Source organism: Pseudophryne corroboree, chromosome 5, assembly GCF_028390025.1.
Source record: "Pseudophryne corroboree isolate aPseCor3 chromosome 5, aPseCor3.hap2, whole genome shotgun sequence".
NCBI classification, from domain to species: Eukaryota; Metazoa; Chordata; class Amphibia; order Anura; family Myobatrachidae; genus Pseudophryne; species Pseudophryne corroboree.
This window is the reverse complement of record NC_086448.1, coordinates 556,887,241-556,910,749: the sequence shown is the minus strand read 5'-3', so window position 1 is coordinate 556,910,749 and position 23,509 is coordinate 556,887,241. Positions and strand designations below refer to the sequence as shown.

The 23,509-nt window shown below is 42.4% G+C and overlaps 1 long non-coding RNA gene across 1 annotated transcript in view; it reads right to left on the bottom strand.

Annotated features, from left to right (window-relative positions):
• The window catches only part of LOC134929214 (uncharacterized), a 190,321-nt gene extending 170,160 nt beyond the window's left edge, over positions 1 to 20,161 (bottom strand). The window contains exon 1 of the long non-coding RNA XR_010178387.1: positions 20,015 to 20,161. This is a non-coding gene — a long non-coding RNA (uncharacterized LOC134929214). The remainder of the gene's footprint in view (positions 1 to 20,014) is intronic.
• Positions 20,162 to 23,509: the final 3,348 nt, after the last annotated feature.

Sequence of the window (23,509 nt, the reverse complement as noted above, 5' to 3'; positions counted from 1 at the left end):
ACTGATATTTGGTGTTTTGGATTTTACATGCTCTGTACTATGACATTGGGCATCGGCCTTGGCAGACGACGTTGCTGGCATTTCATCGTCTCGGCCATGACTAGTGGCAGCAGCTTCAGCACGAGGTGGAAGTGGATCTTGATCTTTCCCTAAATTTGGAACCTCAACATTTTTGTTCTCCATATTTTAATAGGCACAACTAAAAGGCACCTCAGGTAAACAATGGAGATGGATGGATACTAGTATACTTATGGATGGACCAGCGACTGCCGACACAGAGGTAGCTACAGCCGTGGACTACCGTACTGTGTCTGCTGCTAATATAGACTGGATGATAATGAGATGAAATTAATATATATATATATATAGTAGCGATGTGTGGCGGCACTCGGAAAAATAAACCAGTAAAGCAGAGTATGAGATGAAATTAATATATATATATATATATATATATATATATAATATCACTAGTACTGCAGCCGGACAGGTATATATATTTATTATGTAATGACTGATGACGGACCTGCTGGACACTGTCAGCTCAGCAGCACCGCAGACTGCTACAGTAAGCTACTATAGTAGTATGTATCAAGAAGAAAAAAAAAAAACCACGGGTAGGTGGTATACAATTATGGATGGACCAGCGACTGCCGACACAGAGGTAGCTACAGCCGTGGACTACCGTACTGTGTCTGCTGCTAATATAGACTGGATGATAATGAGATGAAATTAATATATATATATATATATATATAATATCACTAGTACTGCAGCCGGACAGGTATATATATTTATTATGTAATGACTGATGACAGACCTGCTGGACACTGTCAGCTCAGCAGCACCGCAGACTGCTACAGTAAGCTACTATAGTAGTATGTATCAAGAAGAAAGAAAAAAAAAAACACGGGTAGGTGGTATACAATTATGGATGGACCAGCGACTGCCGACACAGAGGTAGCTACAGCCGTGGACTACCGTACTGTGTCTGCTGCTAATATAGACTGGATGATAATGAGATGAAATTAATATATATATATATATATATATATATATATAATATCACTAGTACTGCAGCCGGACAGGTATATATATTTATTATGTAATGACTGATGACGGACCTGCTGGACACTGTCAGCTCAGCAGCACCGCAGACTGCTACAGTAAGCTACTATAGTAGTATGTATCAAGAAGAAAGAAAAAAAAAACACGGGTAGGTGATATACAATTATGGATGGACCAGCGACTGCCGACACAGAGGTAGCTACAGCCGTGGACTACCGTACTGTGTCTGCTGCTAATATAGACTGGATGATAATGAGATGAAATTAATATATATATATATATATATATATATAATATCACTAGTACTGCAGCCGGACAGGTATATATATTTATTATGTAATGACTGATGACGGACCTGCTGGACACTGTCAGCTAAGCAGCACCGCAGACTGCTACAGTAAGCTACTATAGTAGTATGTATCAAGAAGAAAGATAGAAAAAAAAAAAAACACGGGTAGGTGGTATACAATTATGGATGGACCAGCGACTGCCGACACAGAGGTAGCTACAGCCGTGGACTACCGTACTGTGTCTGCTGCTAATATAGACTGGATGATAATGAGATGAAATTAATATATATATATATAATATCACTAGTACTGCAGCCAGGCAGGTATATATATTTATTATGTAATGACTGATGACGGACCTGCTGGACACTGTCAGCTCAGCAGCACCGCAGACTGCTCTAGTAAGCTACTATAGTAGTATGTATCAAGAAGAAAGAAAAAAAAAACACGGGTAGGTGGTATACAATTATGGATGGACCAGCGACTGCCGACACAGAGGTAGCTACAGCCGTGGACTACCGTACTGTGTCTGCTGCTAATATAGACTGGATGATAATGAGATGAAATTAATATATATATATATATAATATCACTAGTACTGCAGCCGGACAGGTATATATATTTATTATGTAATGACTGATGACGGACCTGCTGGACACTGTCAGCTCAGCAGCAACGCAGACTGCTACAGTAAGCTGCTATAGTAGTATGTATCAAGAAGAAAGAAAAAAAAAAACACGTGTAGGTGGTATACAATTATATATATATTATATACAATTATATATATATATATATATATTAAACTGGTGGTGATTAATTAAACTGGTGGTCAGGTCACTGGTCACACTATCAGCAACTTGCAAGTAGTACTCCTAAGCAGACAATCACAATATATATACTGGTGGTCAGTGTGGTCACAATGGCAGTGTGGCACTCTGGCAGCAAAAGTGTGCACTGTACGTTAAAATATGTACTCCTGCTCTCAGACTCTAACTGCTCCCCACTGTCTCCCCCACAAGTCAGATATACAGTCACACTATCACTTCAGCAAGTAGTAGTACTCCTCCTAATGCTCCCCAAAATTACTAAAGTAAATACTGTGTCTCTCTCTACTCTAGTCTCACTCTCTTCTCTATAAACGGAGAGGACGCCAGCCACGTCCTCTCCCTATCAATCTCAATGCACGTGTGAAAATGGCGGCGACGCGCGGCTCCTTATATAGAATCCGAGTCTCGCGATAGAATCCGAGCCTCGCGAGAATCCGACAGCGGGATGATGACGTTCGGGCGCGCTCGGGTTAACCGAGCAAGGCGGGAAGATCCGAGTCGCTCGGACCCGTGTAAAAAAAACATGAAGTTCGGGCGGGTTCGGATTCCGAGGAACCGAACCCGCTCATCTCTACTGTCCACCTGACTCTCTCGTGACCTCCCATCGTGTGTAGTTTCTTCCACCACGCTCCTGATGCCATTCTCTGCATCGGCCTCCACTTGGTTCTTTGCCAAGTTCTTCCAGCCTGTGGCTCATCCGGGACAGGCTAAGCGTCATGTCTGTCATCTGATGATTCAGGGCTTTGATAGGGTCTGGTCCTGGTGGGGCCCGCTCCTGCTGAAGGACTGCCCCCATTCGGGTGAAGGCATCTACATTTTTGTACGGGGAGATGCTCTGGAGGGTTTCTTTGTCAATTTTCCCTGATGCTCTGTCATCTTCAGTCCCGTCGCCCTGGTTCAATACCAATATTTGTAAGACATCTTCTTTAAATTCAGAGAAAACTGTCTGGCTTTTGGCGTCTCCACATTCATAACTGTGGCCGAATTGCTTTGCCTTGTGCTCCTTTAATAAATAAGTTAATTAGGGTTTAATCGGTCAATCCAACATCCTGTGTGTCCAACAATTGTACCATTCAGGGATTCCTGTAGGCCTAGTGCAAATTACTGCAAATATTCACCTGGTCATTGCTTTCTCGCATACAGGTGGCTCTTTAGTTCTGCTACCGTTTTACAGTCAAATATGTTCCTTAGTTTCTGGCATATACAATCTGCTCTTCTTCTCATATCTTCCCATGCTACTACTTCTCTCAGTGCCGGGCCTGTTAATTGTCCCTTCAGGATCTCTACTTTTTGATCTTCAGTGAGTGTATATAAGCGAAACATAGAAAGCATTTTGTTTCTAAATGCCTTGAAAGTACTTGAACCAGGAACTTGTTTTCCTATGTATGTTGGTAACCATGGGGCCCCAAAGTAGTACGACATGGTGATAGGTGATGCAGTCGTCCCATTCGGGTTTCCGGGTAACGCTGGTGGTTGTCCTTGTCCCGAAGATGACTCAGGAGTGTCTGGGTTTGACAGCTTGAAACGATCCTGTTCGTGGACGCCAAGTGTAATGTAGCGGTAAAGTGGGTAGAGTGGGTTCGTTCCTGAAGTTCAGTCGTGTTCGTGGTCAGCAGAATCCACTCTTCAACAATGTTGGGACCAGTGACTACTCTTTTTGTCACCTGTATAGCTGGGACAGAAGGACAAGGAGTACCCTGGGAGGACAACCCAATGCACAATATACTCAAGGACCACTACACAGGGAGATGGTGACAACCATTTATTGTGCAGGGATCAGCTGGTTGCCATTATAAAACACTCTCCATTAAAGTTGGTCATATGTAATAAGCATTAGTACAATATGCAATTTATTGTTGTGGGGTAAATGACCACTGCATATTATCTAGCTGAAAGGCACGTAAATGGTGTTTATACCTGTTTATGCCAACTATTTAGTAATGTGAAATCTCAGAACAGAGTTATCACATTCAGGTAAGTTCAAGACAAAACAATCATCTCCCTTTACTGCATTGGTGTAATACCTAAAGAGTCCACAAGGTGTTGCTGCAAACTTAACCAATCTTTATGCCTCTCAACTTCTTTAGTCCATTTAACAAGCAAACAAACTCCCGATGAGAGTCATTTAGGAGATCAGCAATACTTGCAGGGGAGGTATGTGGGTCTGTAAACTTATCACACCGTGTAATATTTCCTTGCGCCAATAGTACTTCAATGTCCTAGGGGCATCTAGAGACCACAGGGAAATTAGAGTTTTTCCGGATAGAATGTCAAGTCACTAATATATAGTTCAACTGCAGAGTTTCACTGTGATGCGGGAGTCTCTTAGACTAACTGTCCTCCAAGTTAAAGGGCAGAGAATCCCCAACTGGGGTGCTGCGGCTGTGGTATCCCCTTTGCAAAGGGAATGGAAGGGATCTGTACTGTGAGCACTGAGGGAGCGACTCTTTTGTGGCAGTATAATCAGATTGTTTCTGCTTAGGGTCAGGTGGGCCTATTGCCAGGAGTGGCAGTGGGTAAATACCGGACACGGTTTGTGCTGGCCAGCCCTCCTAGGAGTAGCGGGCGTACAAGGACTGTGGGGCACTCAAATACCTGAATCAGCTGCCGGCTCCTGCCAGTCACCTCTGCTTTGCAGCCCAGATCACTGCTCTTGACCAGCTGCAATTACTCTGTACCTCGGCGATGGTGCTCTCTCTCTCTCTCTCTGGCTGGGTGGCCACACGGCGCTTCCCTCATCAGCTGTCTCCTGGCTGCTGCTCCTTTTCCCCCTTGATGCCCGTGGACTCATACCCTCCAGCTGCCTCTCGGGTCCCGGCTCTCTGTTCACAGCTGCGGAGGGCGGCTGGCGGCTCTCCTCTTCCCTGCGTGGCTCTTGCTGAGCATGCATGCACCAGTCCTGGTGGCAAGGTGATCTCCCCTCTTCCTGTCAGGCGCTTCCCAAGCGTAGAACCTACGGGCACACGTCATGGCTCACTGTCCGGCAGCGGCTGGCGGTTCTCCTCCCGCTCTGCTCCTCTCAGCACACGCTCATCCAGGACTTCAGCCGGACCTTTCAGACCCGCTCTTCTTATATGACTCCTCCTTCTATCCTGCGCGCCTTCTTGCCCTCCAATCCCTGGGACTCCAGAGATTCTCGTTTTCCCGTATCCGGCGGGATGTCCTGGGTCCCATTGTCCTAGCTGTTGGCAGGCACCAGGTAGGGAGTTTAACCCTATCAGTGTCAGCAAGAGAAAAAGGGGTCTTTAGGCAGCGCTGACTGCAGTTAGAGCCATGATGGGGGTAAATGGGTATCCCAAACGTGGGTACCACAACTGCTAAATATTTCCACTGTACCATACCTGGGGGGTAATTCTGAGTTGATCGCAGCAGCAAGTTTGTTAGCAATTGGGCAAAACTACAGTATGTGCACTGCAGGGGTGGCAGATATAACATTTGCAGAGAGAGTTATATTTGGGTGGGTTATATTGTTTCTGTGCAGGGTAAATACTGGCTGCTTTATTTTTACACTGCAATTTAGATTTCAGTTTGAATACACCCCACCCAAATCTAACTCTCTCTGCACATGTTATATCTGCCCCACCTGCAGTGCACATAGTTTTGCCCAATTGCTGACAAATTTGCTGCTGCGATCAACTCAGAATTAGGCCCCATATACCATCTTGAATTGAGTGGAATTGGGTAGGACATACACACACTGCCCCTGTAAGCTGTCCTACTTAGCAAATATGTATACATGCAGTGATTAAAAATAAAAAAAAGTCATAGTGGCTTTTTTATTAGTCTGTTAAATTGGCTATCATGAAATGAGAGCTTACAACCAATAAATGAAAATAATATACTTAGGCAAGAGGTCAACGGCCATAACAGTTGTGCCTAGGGGCACCCTCACCCCTAAATACACCCCTGCTGATAGGGTAGTATTACAGATCAAGAAGTGTTAGTTATACTGAGCCCGTGAATCACTGTGAAAGGCTGCACTGCTGCATCCCAGCATTTGTGGTGTCCTCCAGGTCATAAGAAACCATGCACCAGAAAAGGAAGCATGCCTACTTGGCAAAATATGGAGATATCAGACTGCGGCCCTAGCATACATAGAAAGTGGCTTTGTTGACATATACTGCACCTGGGGGTAAATTTACTAAGGTCCCGATTTTGACCGATTTGGTGTTTTTTCTTCACAGTGTCATCTCGGGAATTTACTAAACTGAAATCATGGCAGTGATGAGGGCATTCGTATTTTTTTGTAAGTCAAAGAAATAAAATACGAATGAATACACCATCGGTCAAATGCGCCTGTTAATTTATACAACTCGGTAATTTACAAAAAATTGTAATTCACAAACACTGCCGGCAATAGACAAACACTGCCGTGAAAAAATACAAATCGTAAAAAAAAGCAGTTTTAAAATAGACCTGCTTTTTTTAAGTGTTCTGATAGGCATGCATGGATCCATGAGATCCGTGCATGTTTACCAGTGGGAAGGGGTGGGAAAGTGTTAAAAATCAGGAAAAAAATTGCGTGGGGTCCCCCCTCCTAAGCATAACCAGCATCGGGCTCTTTGAGCCGGTCCTGGTTGAAAAAATATGGGGGGAAAAATGACAGGGGTTCCCCCATATTTGATCAACCAACACCGGGCTCTGTGCCTGGTCCTGGTGCCAAAAATACGGGGGACAAAAAGCGTAGGGGTCCCCCATATTTTTAACACCAGCACCGGGCTCCACTAGTCAGAGAAATAATGCCACAACCGGGGGACACTTTTATATAGATCCCTGCGGCCCTGGCATTAAATCACTAACTAGTCACCCCTGGCCAGGGTACCCTGGAGGAGTGGGGACCCCTTAAATCAAGGGGTCCCTCCCTCCAGCCACCCAAGGGCCAGGGGTGAAGCCCGAGGCTGTCCCCCCCATCCAAGGGCGGCAGATGGGGGGCTGATAGCCAAGTGTAAAAAAAAAAGAATAAAGAGAATAAAATATCTCCCAGCGCTTAAGTTTAACAAGTGAGTTCGGTATATTTCCCTTTAGAGTAATCAGAATATATAAATGAATCCAATAAAGGTGTTCAAATGAATATATTTTCTTTATTCAGAATATAGTGTTAAAAACACATCATAAAAGACATTTTCTCTAACTCTATTTCTATCTAAAATCGTATAGTTGTGAATCCTAATACCGGTATACTTTAACAAAACAAACCAACATAAAACATATATAGTCTGTGTTACGCTTATTACAGCGATAAACCCACTCAGAGTCCACAGCTACAGTCTCCAAACAAACTCCGATTTCTTTCAGGAGAGTTGAGATTTTGCTGGGGAATACCAGTTCCTGTATCTTCAGAAGTAAACAGTGTACAGCCAGACCAAAATACTCTGCTTCACACGATATTCAGTCTTATTGTAACATAAGTATCTCCTGATATTAAACAGCGTTCTTTGTCAGGAGTATATCATGCATGACTTACTTCAATACCACAGGTTCAAAAAGACACGGTGTCTGCCGGCAGACAGTTGTTGGTGCCTCTGCTATGAACTAGTTTCACCTAGACAGGCTTCCTCAGGATGGCCGAGTGCACCTCCTACCCCGTTCTTTAAACCCTCCTCGGCGTCTGTTGTCATGGCGACCGGGATCCTCTTGTGTACTGCGTCACGTCACTTCCGGTAAGAATCTTCCGCCTGTAAAGAACTTCGCTGCTTCCAGCGTTATGTTGCTATGGTAACTTGAATCTTCTCAATCACTGTTACGCCTTGCGTCACGTCACTTCCGTTCCTCGTCTGGGTTGTCATGGTTACTTGTACTCTTTCTGTTCACAGCGTTTTTTTGTCCAAGTGACTTATCAGTATCTCTTAGTGTCAATTCCGTCCTCTTATCCTAGGTAGATTTGGCAGTGTCCATAGCTTAAGCTATTATAACAACCCCTGCTGTTCCAAAGTCCCAACATATTCGGAGTTATAATAATATTCGGAATTTATTATATACACATATCCTCCTTTGTACTTAGCATGTGGCACTCCATTGTTTCTTATTTCAGCAATCAAAATGTCACATTCTGATTGTCCATAAATATCACATACAATAACATAAAACAACACAAAACAGTGCCTATGTGTAACGTCATAATAAATAACACCCCCCTCCCCATTTTAAAATGCACTTCCCTAATCTTTGGTTTCTATAGCTTAATCTTTTAAAAATGGATTAAGTTCCCAATCTATATTCAATCCTTTCGGTAAAAGGGTCTCCAATTCAAAAATAGTTCTTGCTTCTTCCTTCAGGAGTGCACTATCCTAGTCTCCCCCTCTCCATGACTTCTCTACCAATTTAATTCCAATGAACTCTAGGGCTGTAGGGTTACTTTCGTGGACTTTAGAAAAATGTTCTGGAATACTGTGACAGCGGTAGGTCTTCCCTACATACTGAAGCCCACAGGGACCGGTCAACAGGTAGATCACTCCCTTCGAATTACATGTGACCTTGTCCTTAATTCTATATTCTTTTCCTGTGCTGTTAGATTTATAGTTCACTGTAGGTTTCGTTGATATATTTCTCATTTTTCTACAGACCACACAGTTATTGCACCTGTAAAATCCCGGCTCCATATCCTTTAGCCACGTTGTTCTTTCCTTCTTATCACTCTTGCAGTAACTTCTCACTAGGCTGTTCTTTAGAGTGGGTGCTCTTCTATAGATTATTATAGGTTTTTCCGGTAAGATTTCCTTTAACTCCTCATCTGCAGTGAGGATGTGCCAGTGCTTATATATGCTCTCTTCTAAAAGTCTCTGCTGGCTTGAAAACCCCATCAGGAACATCACATCTTCTTTTTTCCTCTCATCTTTAGCTTTATATTGGAGGAGATCTGTCCTACTCATTTCATCCACCTCATCTTTATTCATCTCCAAATCACTCTTTCTGTAGTTCTTTTCTCCAAATTTTTTCATGAGATCCGTTACCTGTAAGTTGTAGTCTGCTTTCTTAGAGCAATTTCTCTGTATTCGTTTCATCTGACCTTTAGGGACATTTGCCAACCATTTTGGGTGATGATTGCTCTTAAAATCTAAATAACTATTGCAGTCCACTTCCTTATTGTATGTTCTTGTTTCAATTCGACAATTCTCAATAAAAATGGTCAGATCTAGAAAATTAATACTTGTGTCACTGATCTCAATTGTGAACTCCAGATTATATCCATTTATGTTTATCTTTATAACGAATTGTTCCAGATCTTCTTTTGTCCCATTCCAGATGATGATCACATCATCTATATACCTAGCCCATAATGTAAGGTTAGGCAGGTACTCATTATTCGCCCATATAGATTCATTTTCCCACTGGGCAAGGAAGAGGTTGGCATATGAAGGTGCGAAATTCGTACCCATCGCTGTTCCCTGGGTTTGTCTAAAATACTTGCCCCCATGCCAGAAAAAATTATGCTCTAGTGTATATTTGATACCTTTCATTAGGAAACCAATTTGATCTTCCTTCATATTTGACTCATTTGTAAGGATTTTCTGAACATTTTCTATTCCCTGGTCATGCCGAATTGAGGTGTAAAGTGATTTGACATCACATGTTGCTAGTAAATAGCCTTCTTCCCATTTCATCCTACTTAGTATATCCAAGATTTGCATAGTATCTTTGATATAACTTCGTTGTGTAGTAACTAGCTTTTTAAAAAAAAACATCAATATAGCATGAAAGATGAGACGTTAGTGACTGAATCCCTGCCACTATCGGTCTTCCAGGGGGGGTCCTTAAATCCTTATGGATTTTCGGCAAATGATAAAATAATGCCACTTTCGGATGTTCCGGGTATATGTATTTAAATTTGTCCTTGGTGAGTATTCCCTTTTCCAGTGCCTCCTTCAGGATCCTTTCCAGGTCCTTTTTATACTCTTCCATAGGATTCTACCATAGGCGCTCCATTGTATCCAATGGCTGGAACTTTGCGGTTAGCGGTTGACCGCGAGTAACCTCAACTGCTGACCGCAAAGTTCCCACCATTGGATACAATGGAGCGCCTATGCGCTACATTGTATCTCTGCCGTGCGCAGCCTGACTGACAGCTCAGGAGCACACAGCCAATCAGGAGAGTGCCACGACGTGGCACTCCCTGATTGGCTGAAGGGACCCTCTTTGACAGGAGTCACGGGGGTCTCGGCTGTCGGGGAAAGGGGTCCCATGTGTAAACATGGGACCCCTTTCAGTGCGTGGTTTGGGTTTTTCAGTTTGTTTTTTTGCCAAGTACGTGGATTACAAGTAGAAGAGGATAGATCTACACTGGATTGTGTGAGTATAATTTTATTCACAGGTACCCCGTGGATTCTACATGGAGAAGTGGACCGACCCTCATGTGAACATAGGTAAGTATGTATGTATGTAGGTGTGCATGTATGTAATAAAGTTTTACTATCACGGTGTGTGTTCTGTTTTTTGTTGGGTATTTTTTTTTTGTAGTAGTACTACAGGTACCCATTTTTCCTCTGCATGCTGGTACCTGTGGTTCTCCAAGTACCAGCTTGAGGGGGTGGCATGCTGGGACTTGTAGTACTGCTACAAAAATCAATATTCTTTATTTTACACTTGGCTATCAGCCCCCCATCTGCCGCCCTTGGATGGGGGGGGGGCAGCCTCGGGATTCACCCCTGGCCCTTGGGTGGCTGGAGGGGGGACCCCTTGATTTAAGGGGTCCCCACTCCTCCAGGGTACCCTTGACAGGGGTGACTAGTTAGTGATTTAATGCCAGGGCCGCAGGGACCTATATAAAAGTGTCCCCCGGCTGTGGCATTATCTCTCTGACTAGTGGAGCCCGGTGCTGGTGTTAAAAATAAGGGGGACCCCTACACTTTTTGTCTCCCATATTTTTGGCACCAGGATCAGGCGCAGAGCCCGGTGCTGGTTGATCAAATATGGGGGAACCCCTGTCATTTTTTCCCCATATTTTTTCAACCAGGACCGGCTCAAAGAGCCCGAGGCTGGTTATGCTTAGGAGGGGGGACCCCACGCAATTTTTTTCTTGATTTTTTACACTTTATTTTTTTTTTAAAGGTGCACAATGAAGCCCTGCACGGATCTCACAGATCCGGACGAGATTCATTGTTTTAATGTCGGCAGTGTTTTACTATTCACTCCTGTAAAACACTGGCCGAAATTACGAATGACATCGACATCGGAAAAAACGAAAATGCAGAATACGACAGCATAGTAAATGTGGCGTAAAAAATTCAAAAAGTTGCAAATTCACACATTCGATGTCATTCGTGTTTAATCTCCCTCCAAATCGACACAAATACGAATTTTAGTAAATATACCCCCTGGTAAGAGCTTTGGACCAAGTTTGTAAGTGCCCTAACAAGTGTGGTATAATTCAAGATGTTTTACTTGCTGGGGAATGAGAGTAGATGCACTATTTCCACTTTTTCCTTAACATTTGCCTCAAAAATTGGCCAATTTATGATTGAGAAGCTTTCATCAGTCCTCGCTACACTGTGAGTTCTTCTTGTTAGCAAACAGCACAGACTCCATTTTCTAAGCTGGTAATAATAACTGTATTGCAGGATAATTATCCAGACCGATATCCTATTTGTGCACGATTTCAGACCATTATTTAAGGTCCTTAGCGATGGAACTATACTGTCAACTGATCATTTATCATTGGTTTATCTTTAATGAGTGCAGGGTGTGTGATGCAGGGTCCAGGGAGAGCCACACTGCACATATGTTTGATTATTTACAGCTCCAGAGTCCTGCAACGGCGATTCAGCAGGTGCAGAAAATAATCGGGAAAATGGTGCAGCAGAAAATTTACCAGTTATTTGTATCTGCACAGTAGAGATTAGTCACCAGGAACATGGGAGGTGCCATGCTCCCAGGGACTTGTGTGTACACAGTAGAGATTAGTCACCAGGAACATGGCGGGTGCCATGCTCCAGGAGACCTGTGAATGCGCAGTAGACTCGGACACAATGCCAAAGTTTACTGAACCACAGAGAGGAGGGGGCTCTCTTAAACTACTCCTCTCATCTATATATAGATGTATGTTTCTGGACAGTCTCAGGGTGCTTGACCTCACTAGCAAATACATTTTTTTTACCTCTTCAGAGTATACAGTATATTGAATTTTACAGGTGTTACCGATATGTAGAAATATATTTATGTATATTTTATTTGGTACTAGCGCTAGTTCAACCTGCTTTTTCTACTTGTACTACAAATTGTGAGAGACTGACATGCTCCCTTAGCGCTGGTGAGGTTAACAATTTACAATTATTGCTAAAATAGGAAGCTGTATGGAAGAGAAACTTGGGTAGTACTACAATGCACCAGGGCCAGATTAAGGCTTGTGGAAGCCAAAGGGCAACTCAGTTATGAGGGACCCCAACAAAAAAAATGTCCCCTTATCTGCCAAATCACCCCCCACCCCTTAACCACCCCCAACAACCATCCTCACAATATGGCTAGAAGAAAGTTTTGAAACTTACTGGACTGTCCTCATGGCTATGCAGTGCAAGGACGGGACGGGGGGGGGGGGGGGGGGATAATGGACATGCAACCATGTGACAGAGTCGAGAGCTTTACACGAAGGTAGAAAGCAGCATGAAGAAGGGAGCGGAGAAACGAGATGTGAGGAGAGGCCCAGAAGTACTGATCCCAGAAGAAGCAGCATGTGTGGCAGTTGGAAGAAGGAGGGCTGGTGGACTCAGCATCAGAGCTACTGAGAAGAGCAACCATGAGTTGGGTCAGAGCCATGGGCAGTGCCATCCTCTGGAGTCGCAGCAGCCCCCGTACGCTGGACACCTGTTCTCAGCAATTGAAGGGTCAGGTGTGGGTGCCCACTTGTGTGTGGGAGCCCCGTGGTGGCCAGCCCTTTCACCCACCTCCACCATCTTCCTTAATCTGACCCTGCAATGCACACACATGGTAATAATTGTATTCTTAACCATGCAATATACTAGGTGCCACTCTCTCAAGTATTGTGAGTTCTAAAATTACATTTCAACAGAGTTGCATTGCATATAATAACTCATTAATACTAATAGCATTGTTGTACTCCAATAACAGAGCACTGCATCTCTTTTCTCAATTATACCATGTTACCATAAGGAGCAGATTACAGTACATACAGGTATGAAGGCCCACCATAGTTTATTCCAAGCAAAAATGATGTTTAAATTCTATAAAAATGGGAACATCTGCCTTTACACTCATATTTTTTTATACGTGGCTGTTTTAATAAAAATAAAAGTTGATTATTTTTGGCTGTTCTAGGGGGTATGGGTTGTTGGGTAGACACAACTTAGGTCGACAGTCATTAGGTCTACCATGGAAGGTCGACGTGCATTAGGTCGACCAGGAAAATAGGTAGACATGTTCATTAGGTCAACATGTACTAGGTCAAAAGGTCAACATGTTTTTTTTACTCTTTTTGGCGTCGTTTTCTTCGTAAAGTGACAGGAACCCCCAATTAGTGCACCGTGTACTCCCGCATGCCGAGCGCTTCGGGCAAGGTTACCATTCCAATCGTAGTCCATGTGGGTCATTAAGTATGAAAAAATAAAAAAAAAGATAAAAAAACAACTACATGTCGACCTTTCAACCTGTCGACCTATTGACCATGTTGACCTAATGCATGTCGACATTCAGTGGTCAACCTAAACTGTGTCGACCTAACGACCGTATCCCGTTCTAGGAAATATGTATTGTGATTCCTGGTATAAAGCTACTAAGGTTCATTTATTGCTTAGACAAGCAAGGCTTACGTTTATATTTGTCTCAGTTTGTATGGCATAGTGACTTGTGTATGTCTGTTGCTTATAGGGGGTCATTCTGAGTTAATCACTAGCTGCCGTTGTTCGCAGCACAGCGTTCAGGCTAAAAATCGGCATTTATGCGCATGCGTATGCACTGCAATGCGCAGGCGCATCGTACGGGTACAATGAGCATCGTGGGTTTGCAGAGTGTAATGAACATTCAAGTCGCATGGCTGAACGCAGGAAGATTGACCTGAAGTGGGCGTTTGTGGGTGTCAACTGACCATTTTCAGGGAGTGCTTAGAAAAACGCAGGCGTGGCAGAAAAAACGTAGGCATGGCCGGGCATTCGCTGGGTGGGTGTGTGACGACAAAAGCCGTCCCTCCGTCATTAGAATCAACGCACACGAAGAGTAACTACAGGGCTGGTCTTGTTTTGCACAAAAGGATTTTGCAGGCGCTCTGCTGCACAAGAGTTCGCACTTCTGCAAAGCAAAAATACACTCCCCAGTGGGAGGCGACAAAGCGTTTGCACAGCTGCTAAAAACTGCTAGCGAGCAATCAACTTGGAATGACCCCCATTATCTGTTGTTACCTGTGTTACCACACAGTGTTGTCTCCAAACCACATTACTTGTTGTTCTCTCTCCTGGACTTCTTTTAAACAATGCAGCAGCAGGTGTGTGAAACTCTGGATTAGACTCGTTTTCATTGTCTAAAATTCACTTGACCTATAATGGTGAGTGGTTGTGATTTTGCACAAACTGAACACCTGAAACAATGTTAGCAGTTGACTCCTAGAGGCTGATTCTGAGTGAGACGTAAAATGTTTGTTCATGTAAGTTTCCATAGAGCCAATGTGATGATCAACCTAGGTGCAACAAATCTGTCTGCAACAAGCTTCCCTTCTTATAGAAACATCAAATTTAATGGCAAATAAGATGGCACTTGGTCTATCTAGTCTGCCCATGTATTGTACAGACACACACACAGGTTAATTTTTGTTGGGCGCCAATTAACCTACCAGTATATTTTTGGATTGTGGGAGGAAACCAGAGTACCCTGAGGAAAGAAACACAATCAAGCACGGGGAGAATATAAAAACTCTGCATAGTTAGTGTTATGGTGCAGGTCATGTAGTGAGGTTAATGGCTGAGGAGGCACTGGCTAGTACCAGAGCCAGATTTACATATAATACTGTAAATGAGCCCAAGATTTTTTGTGGGCATTATACAAAGGTGCAGCAGTATATACTGCTGCAAGTTCATCAGAGATCTGCGGAAAAAGTAGGCAGGCGAAGCACTGCCTCACCTGTCATAGACTTTTTACTCCAGAGTTTTGACTATAAAAATGATTAGAATAATACACAGAAGATATTAATAATATACTTTTTGTATTTTTCATATATTTAGTCATTTATATAGAAATGATTAGAATAATACAAAGAAGATATTTATAATATCAAAAGTCTGGTATATACTATAGTGTGACATGGTATTATTTACTATAATTTGACTCTCCTCACTGTATGTCATTGCCATGGTAAAAATTTAACCCATGACCTCAGTGGTGTGAGCCAGTTATGCTAGAACTCTAGCTACTGTACATACCCACGACACTCCCATTAAACTTCCACAAGATGGAGAACGTCTGACCAATCATATTATCACAGCCTAGTTCCCACCCCAAAATTCCCTTTTTACACAAAATGGGATGCAGCAAAGATCTGTAGGACTCAATTGGTCAGTGATAAGCAAAAATGCATAAATTAACTTCTTCACATTTGTTGTATGCTAAAGCTCGCTATTTAAGTCCGCGAAAAGAGATGCATCAGTCTTCTAATGAGGAATGATGTACAAAGTGCAAAATGGCAGATAGGAATTGCAAGAATAACTCTACCTCATTATGGGGGAGATTTTTCAAAACTTGGGGAGAGATAAATTGGAGAGAGATAAAGTACCAACCAATCAGCTCCTGTCTTTTTCAAACACAGCCTGATTGGCTGGTAATTTATTTATCTCCACTTTATTACTTTCCAAGCTTTGATAAATCTCCTCCTGTGTGCATTGATTTGTGCAAATGTAACTAGATTTCTGTTGGGGAACCTAGATTTCCAGTGCATAATAGTAATGCTTGTAAATGAGCAGCAGTTGGCACAGACAGAGACAAAAGGTTGGGAGGAGTTCAGTGAATTTAAGGCCTCTATAAGAGGCTGACCATTACCACTGCACAAATGAACCTCAGTTTACCATTTTCCATAAATTTAAATATTGTTGTTGTTGTTTAATGTAACAGTGGTGACCTACCTTATAAACGCGTCAATACAGTTTACACAACATTTGTTACATTTACTAGCATCAGACTTTCCAAACACATGCATGCTTTGGAAGCCTCTAGAAGCTTTAGGCCTTTTGACATTGAGGTTTTGAAAGTAGCAGCATGTCCAAATAGGTAATTTCTGCTAGGGCTTGCTGGGACACCTGAGACTTGTTTTGTCTAGGGAGATGGGCCTGAAAATATATACCTCTTAATGGGCATATTTGGTGGTGCAGCCTACTAAGAATGGACCACATTTCCTGTAAGGCATTCCACGTTTCTGTATTCATTTCCTGTAAATAAAGTTCCATTTGCATGCCTCGTATCTGCCTTGCCAAGCATATGATGCAACTTTACACTTTATTTCATTACATTATATTACTGTACATGGGCAGTAAAACACACCATTGTGCCTTAAGGGTCTAATTCAAGGTTGATTGCAAAACAACATTTTCATCTAATGGGCAAAACCATATGCACTGCAGGGGGGGAGGGGGGGGGGCAAATATAACATGTGCAGAGAGAGTTAGATTTGGGTGGGGTGTGTTCAAACTGAAATCTAAATTGCAGTGTAAAAATAAAGCAGCCAGTATCTACACTGCACAGAAACAATATAACCCACCCAAATCTAACTCTCCCTGCATATGTTATATCTGCCCCACCTGCAGTGCTTATAGTTTTGCCCATTAGAGGAAAATGTTGTTTTGAAATCAACCTTGAATTAGGCCCTAAAGCTGGACATAGACATTTAAACAAATTATAGTTATACTTTAGACTGTATGAAATAGTCATGGATTTTAATTCGGTAACACCAATTTTCATCCTAATATCCTAACTATAATTCAGTTGCAGTCAGAACATCTGGCAAACTGATAACTTTAGTCGTGCAATTCAAGTAACCGAAATCCATGCCCTTCCCAAATGAGGTAAAGAGAAAAAAAAACATGTCTAAATAAAAGTACTGGAGTCCCAAAGTCTGAGGCTTTGACAGGCCTAGGGCAGGGTGAGGTAAAGCAGCTCTTAGTAAAACATACCAGCTGATAAAGAAAAAACTGCCAACAGCCTGGAAAGAAAATCTGAACAAACATGTTACATAAATATCATCACCATTATAACCATTCAGCTGGCTGCAGTTTGAAAATTCATTTTAAAATCTCCCTTTTTAAACTGTGCGATTTGTTGCCAGGAGAAGTGAGAACCAGATGCATTCTCCAGAATCAGGTTGTTATAACTGTATTAAATGGGGTTTAAACATCCAGATGTAGTCTGAGTAATGCAGCATTTGGTACTTTTCTTCAATCACATGAAAATGAAAAGCACAAGTGTAAAACAGGGTAGTGTTTCACAATTTAGGGACGCTGCAATGGAGAGTACAGGATGATTAATTTAGGCACTATGTGTATATTATATGGAACACTCAACAGGATATTAGGTTACAATGAATTGCTGCCCAGAGATGGAAAAGATGGTTTAACCTTTGTTGGCTCCTGATTACACATGTGCAGTCCTCTGTTGTTCATGCACAATCCGCGACAGCTCTTCAACATCAAGCCACCGTGGCTTATGTCCACTATCAATGGACATCAATTGATAGACAATTTTTTTTCCATAAGTGTCAGACCATCAATGGGTACTAACCATCAATGGTTTATCCCTACTCCCTGGAGGGTCTAATATTCCTTTCACACCTGAATCCTGGGTCCACCCCGGGTTACTAAAGATAGGTTTCAAGCCATGTCACAGTGGTTTGAAACACGTTAAAACTGCAGACTCAAACCGGGTTATTACCAGCAATTCTCCTCTGAAGGCACTAGGAGATGAAATCACCTACAAGCGTCAGTGAGCCGGCTTTCCCTAGGGTGTTAATGGGACTCAGGTTGGATGACCCAGGTCACCTTTTCACTATTTACCTGGATTGGACCTGGGTTATTTTTTGGGGACCCTTTCACACCGATCCACGACCTGGGTTAAATATCCCTGCAATAAACCGGATTGTTGCGGCATTGTGAAAGGGGTATAACTATCTTTATGAGGCCAGGCCAAGTGGGTGCAACACAATGATGATGTCATCAGTCTCCACTTAACATGAAGCAATCACTGAGATAAATAAAGAGGATATATGGTACAAGCACACACGCACCTGGGCGCTGGTCTATCTGGTGGCAATGAGTAAGCTAATTAACTGGTTGAACTGCATCTCCCTTTTTTGGAGAAAATTGGTAACATAAGAACTTGAAAGACCAAGCTAAAATATGGAAGACTAAGGAGTCTATTTACTAAACCTAGGATGGAGATAAAGTCGCTGGAGATAAAGTACCAGCCAATCGGCTCCTAACTGTCATTTTTCAAACACAGCTTGTGACGTGGCATTTAGGAGCCGATTGGCTGTTACTTTATCTCCAACGACTTTATCTCCACCCTAGGCTTAGTAAACAGACCCCTTAGTCCCACAAAAAGCAGCGCTGTTCAGCCAATTAAAAAAATATTTGATTTTATATTACCATACATTAATACAAAAAGAAAAAAAAATCAAAGAAAAAAAGACTACAAACATGATTTACAACCAACTGGTGGCAATATTTAAATATACATCTAATTTATATGTACAGATGTGTCCACTTACATCTTTACTGTTTTTTTGCTCAGTTTGGCACAACATGCAAAACACGGCTAAGCACTTTTTCACGAGTAGCGAGTGGATGTTTTCTGCCATAATAGAATATGTATAAAGTAACATTAAAGAAGCAAGTTAAGAAAAATCACAAGGCATGGCTAAATCTCTGACTCTATGGCATGCAAAACCGTGCCATACATGGCGGGATATAGCAAAGATGTATGTGGACATATCTGTATGTACGTAATTTAAATGTATATCTAAACAATAAAAATGCAGTTACTATGGACTCCTATGCTTTCATCAATATGATCATCTAAATTAAAGCAGCCTTTTTCTTTTATCAGACGTGTTAGTTACATTCATCATTCTCTATGTTAGTGGGTTTAGGTGGTCATTCCGAGTTGTTCACTCGCTAGCTGCTTTTAGCAGCATTGCAAACGCTAGGTCGCCGCCCTCTGGGAGTGTATCTTAGTTTAGCAGAATAGCGAACGAAAGGTTAGTAGAACTGCTACTAAACATTTTCTTGCAGTTTCTGAGTAGCTCCAGATCTACTCCTAGATTGCGATCAGCTCGGTCCGTTTAGTTCCTGGTTTGACGTCACAAACACGCCCTGCGTTCGGCCAGCCACTTCCCTGTTTCTCCAGACACTCCCGCGTTTTTACTTGGTACGCCTGCGTTTTTTAGCACAAACCCTGAAAACGCCATGTTGCCGCCCAGAAACACCCACTTCCTGTCAATCACACTACGATCACGCAAGCGTTGAAAACACGTCGCTCGAGCTTGTGTAAATCTACTAAGTTTTGTGTTAAATAACTAAGCGCATGCGCGCTGCGTACCATGCGCATGCGCGCTGAGTACCATGCGCATGCGCATTTTCCACCTAATCGCTCCGTTGCGAAAAACGGCAATTAGCGAACAACTCGGAATGACCACCTTAATTGCATGCAATTAGTATGGTAAAATCCAGTCTTTTACTGAACTTGTATTAATATGATACAGTCCATTCTTTTGATTAACGTATATTAATAAGATATTAGGCTGGTTAAATTCCACTTGAATATACTATATCATAATATTTCAACACATACGTAGTGTCCGGCTCTCTGTGTGCTAATTACAATCCAGACATTGATGGATATACAAATCCTCCTTACCTCCAGCTGCTGGTATTTCCGAGTGTGCAGCTTATTGGAGCAACGTCCCAAAACAAGGTTCCTGTTTGTCTCCTAGACTAAAAAGGCTGGCCAGCACTAGCACTGTATACATAAGAGCCTATTCCAAATCAGCAGGGGCAATTGAACGTGTTTCTCCGCCTCTGTTAAGTATTTAGTGATTTACTCAGATAAGAATGAGTTTGTGCTGCAATGGATACATTTGTAGCTGTATGTCCAAGGATATGTGATGAATTACAAGTTCATTTTTTCTAGTGAAGTGTGCTGATTTACTGTTTACATGTTTGTTGTATTACAGGGCATGTGTGCTTTAACACAGGTTGTGTGCACTGCAGTATAGCGCATATGTGGCATGATGGTAAGAAGAGACTTAGAGGGTCATTCAGACCTGATCACGCGCTAGGTTTTTCCGCTGCGCTGCGATCAGGTCAGAACTGCGCATGACTATACACCGCAATGCGCAGGCGCGTCGTACAAGTATAAAGCAGTGGATTGTATGATTGTATTATATGAAGAATCCGTTTGCAAGGAGATTGACAGGAATAAGGCGTTTGTGGGTGTCAACTGACCGTTTTCTGGGAGTGTTTGGAAAAATGCAGGCGTGTCCAAGTGTTTGCAGGGCAGGTGTCTGTCGTCAATTCCGGTCCCGGATAGGCTGAAGTTATCGCAGCAGCTGAGTAAGTTCTGGGCTACTCAGAAACTGCACAAAACTTTTTTGTACCGCCCAGCTGCCCATGCGATCGCACACTTGCAAAGCAAAAATACACTCCCCTATGGGCGGCGACTATCTGCTCGCAGCAGTGCAAAAAGCCCCTAGCGAGTGATCAGGTCTGAATGACCCCCTTAGAGGGGGATCATTTAAGATAGTAGATAATAGTAGAATGTAGTACAGGTTGAGTATCCTGCATGCAGTATTTTTAATGCACATTCTGACTTTTTTTGCCATCTGTCAGGTTCTTTCTGTGATTATTGCAGATTTATTTAGTGCAACAAGTACACATGGTTTGCAACAAAGCGATTTTTTTTTTTTTACATATATGTATTTTTGCATCTCCAGGTGTAGGGATTTTTACATGCAAGATGTGTACTGGTTTGCAAGAACATATTAGCAAGTGTTGGCTTTCTGAGTATGTGCTATGCCAACTCATGTAATATTGTGCTCTGCATCAGCCCTCTAATTACTAAGAGAGAAGATGTGGAAAAATCATAGGTTTCAAAAGCACCTGTACTAGGAATACTAGGAACGGAAATAAAAAAAAGGTATTGGTCAGTTATGAGAATCTGTGGTACTAACTAAACACGTTTTGTTTCTATTCCTATTTGGGCTGAGTTTCTTCCCTTGACAGGGTACAAACTTTAGGGTATTTGTTCTTACAAAACATTTTAAACCAAGAAGACCTCTGTGCTTTAGCTTTAATGTCCAGCATTTTAGATTCCCGTATAGAATGTAAGTATTGTTGTCTTGACTGTCAATATTTCCAAAAAATATCTGATGTGGCATTGGTTGTAGGAATGTACAGCCCAGCACCACCCATGATAACAACAATTCTCTAAACTGGCTGTGGTCCAAATTTAAAATGACAGATTGGAGACTTTCACAATGTGTTTTGTAGCCAATTTCCCACTATGTCACCATTTATTAAGAAGCTATACTGTAGTGTATTTCTAGATTCACACCTCAAACTTTCTTTTCAAGGCATTTTAAGATTTTTTTTTGCTGGTGGAAAGGGAATAGTGTTAAACATCACAAACATCAATTTGCAATCTTACAGGTGATGACCCTACTGTAGTTCTGTTATAAATATAGGGACATTAACATGTTTCAGTCTTCAAATAAGCCCCAAGAGTGTGGAGAAGTGGAGAATAGCACTGGTACCTATTTCAGTTGCATCCCAGGGAGAATGCAATCTTTATTTAACTCTCATGAGAATACAATATACCAAAGCTGAGAGTACTTTATCTGTTTTTATGGAGAAGCTGGTAGTGATGTTATGCAGACATCTGCAAGAAGTCTATATATACAGTAAGTGTACATTAATATGAAACTTTTAGTAAATATTTTCTCATTGCCAAGTTTGCTTAATGGTACTAGGGTTTTCGCACCCCCCTGCAAACTATAAATGTGTGCCCTACAGCCCATGCTTTATAAAGGGAAAGAATTCTAACAAGGAAGGGGCGTGGTCACACAATAGTACCATCAATTCAGATTATGCCACATAGTAGGACAATCTTATTCACATTACACTGCACATAGTGCCCCTGATCCATAGTACATCCCATAGTAGTGCTGCTTATTCACATTATGTCATTCAGAAGTGCCCCTTATTCACATTATGCTATACAGTGGTACCCCTTATACATGCTATGCCACACAGTAGTACCCTTTATACACAATTCCCACAGTAGTAGTGCCCCTTACACATAATGCCCCCAGTAGTGCCACTTATACACATAATTCCCACGGTATTAGTGCCCCTTATACACATAAGGGAAATTGTACTAAGATGGGAGTTCTATTTTAGATGGAATGTTGCCCATAACAACCAATCAGATTAAAGGTATTATCTTCTAGAAGGTGTTAGATAAATAAGAAGTAGAATCTTATTGGTTTCCATGGGCAACATACCCATCTTAAACAGAACTCCCATCTTAATAAATTTACCCCATAATGCACACAGTAGTGCCCCTTATACATATAGCTGCCTCTGTCACTCCAGCAGCTCACTGCCCGTGCCCCTTCAGCAGCTCCATGCCCTGTGTCCATCAGGGACGTGTGGTGAGCTAAATGGCTCCGGAGGCACTGGCTAGCACCAGAGCCATATTTGAACACAATATATGAGCCAAAGGGTACATCTGGCCATTATACACAGGTGCAGTAGTATAAACTTCTAGAAATTTGGTGAGATTTGATCTGAGAAGTACAGAAAGGTTAGCAGGCAACCTCACTGCCTCACCTGCACTGCCTCACCTGCCATAGACTTTTTACTCCAGAGTTTTAGCTATAAAAATGATTAGAATAATGCAAAGAAGATATTTCAAACATATTCTGTGCATTTTTCATATACTTTATACAATCAAAACTCTGGTACAAACGTTAGTATGACAGGAAAGGCTCTGCCTCACCTGCCTCACCCCACCGCACGTCACTGAAGTCAATCCAGCAGATTTCCTGACTCTCTGTGTCCAATCAGCCCCCTCTCCTCTTGTCTTCAGCATGCACAGAGCCTGCTGTTCTCCAAAGCTCTTCTTCACTTCAGCTGTGGTGATGGCATGACATCCTATATGCCGTGTTGGAAAAGGAAGCCACTGGGACCTGAGGAGGGGATGAATTCCATCTGACAGACACAGCGTGTAAGAGTACAAGGAGGGGAAGGCCACAGGTGGAGGAGGACCATGGAACCACCGGGATTTTGAGAAAGGTGGCTGCAGCTCATCAGTGACACTAGCACTGCCTGCATCATCTATTTACATGGGTGG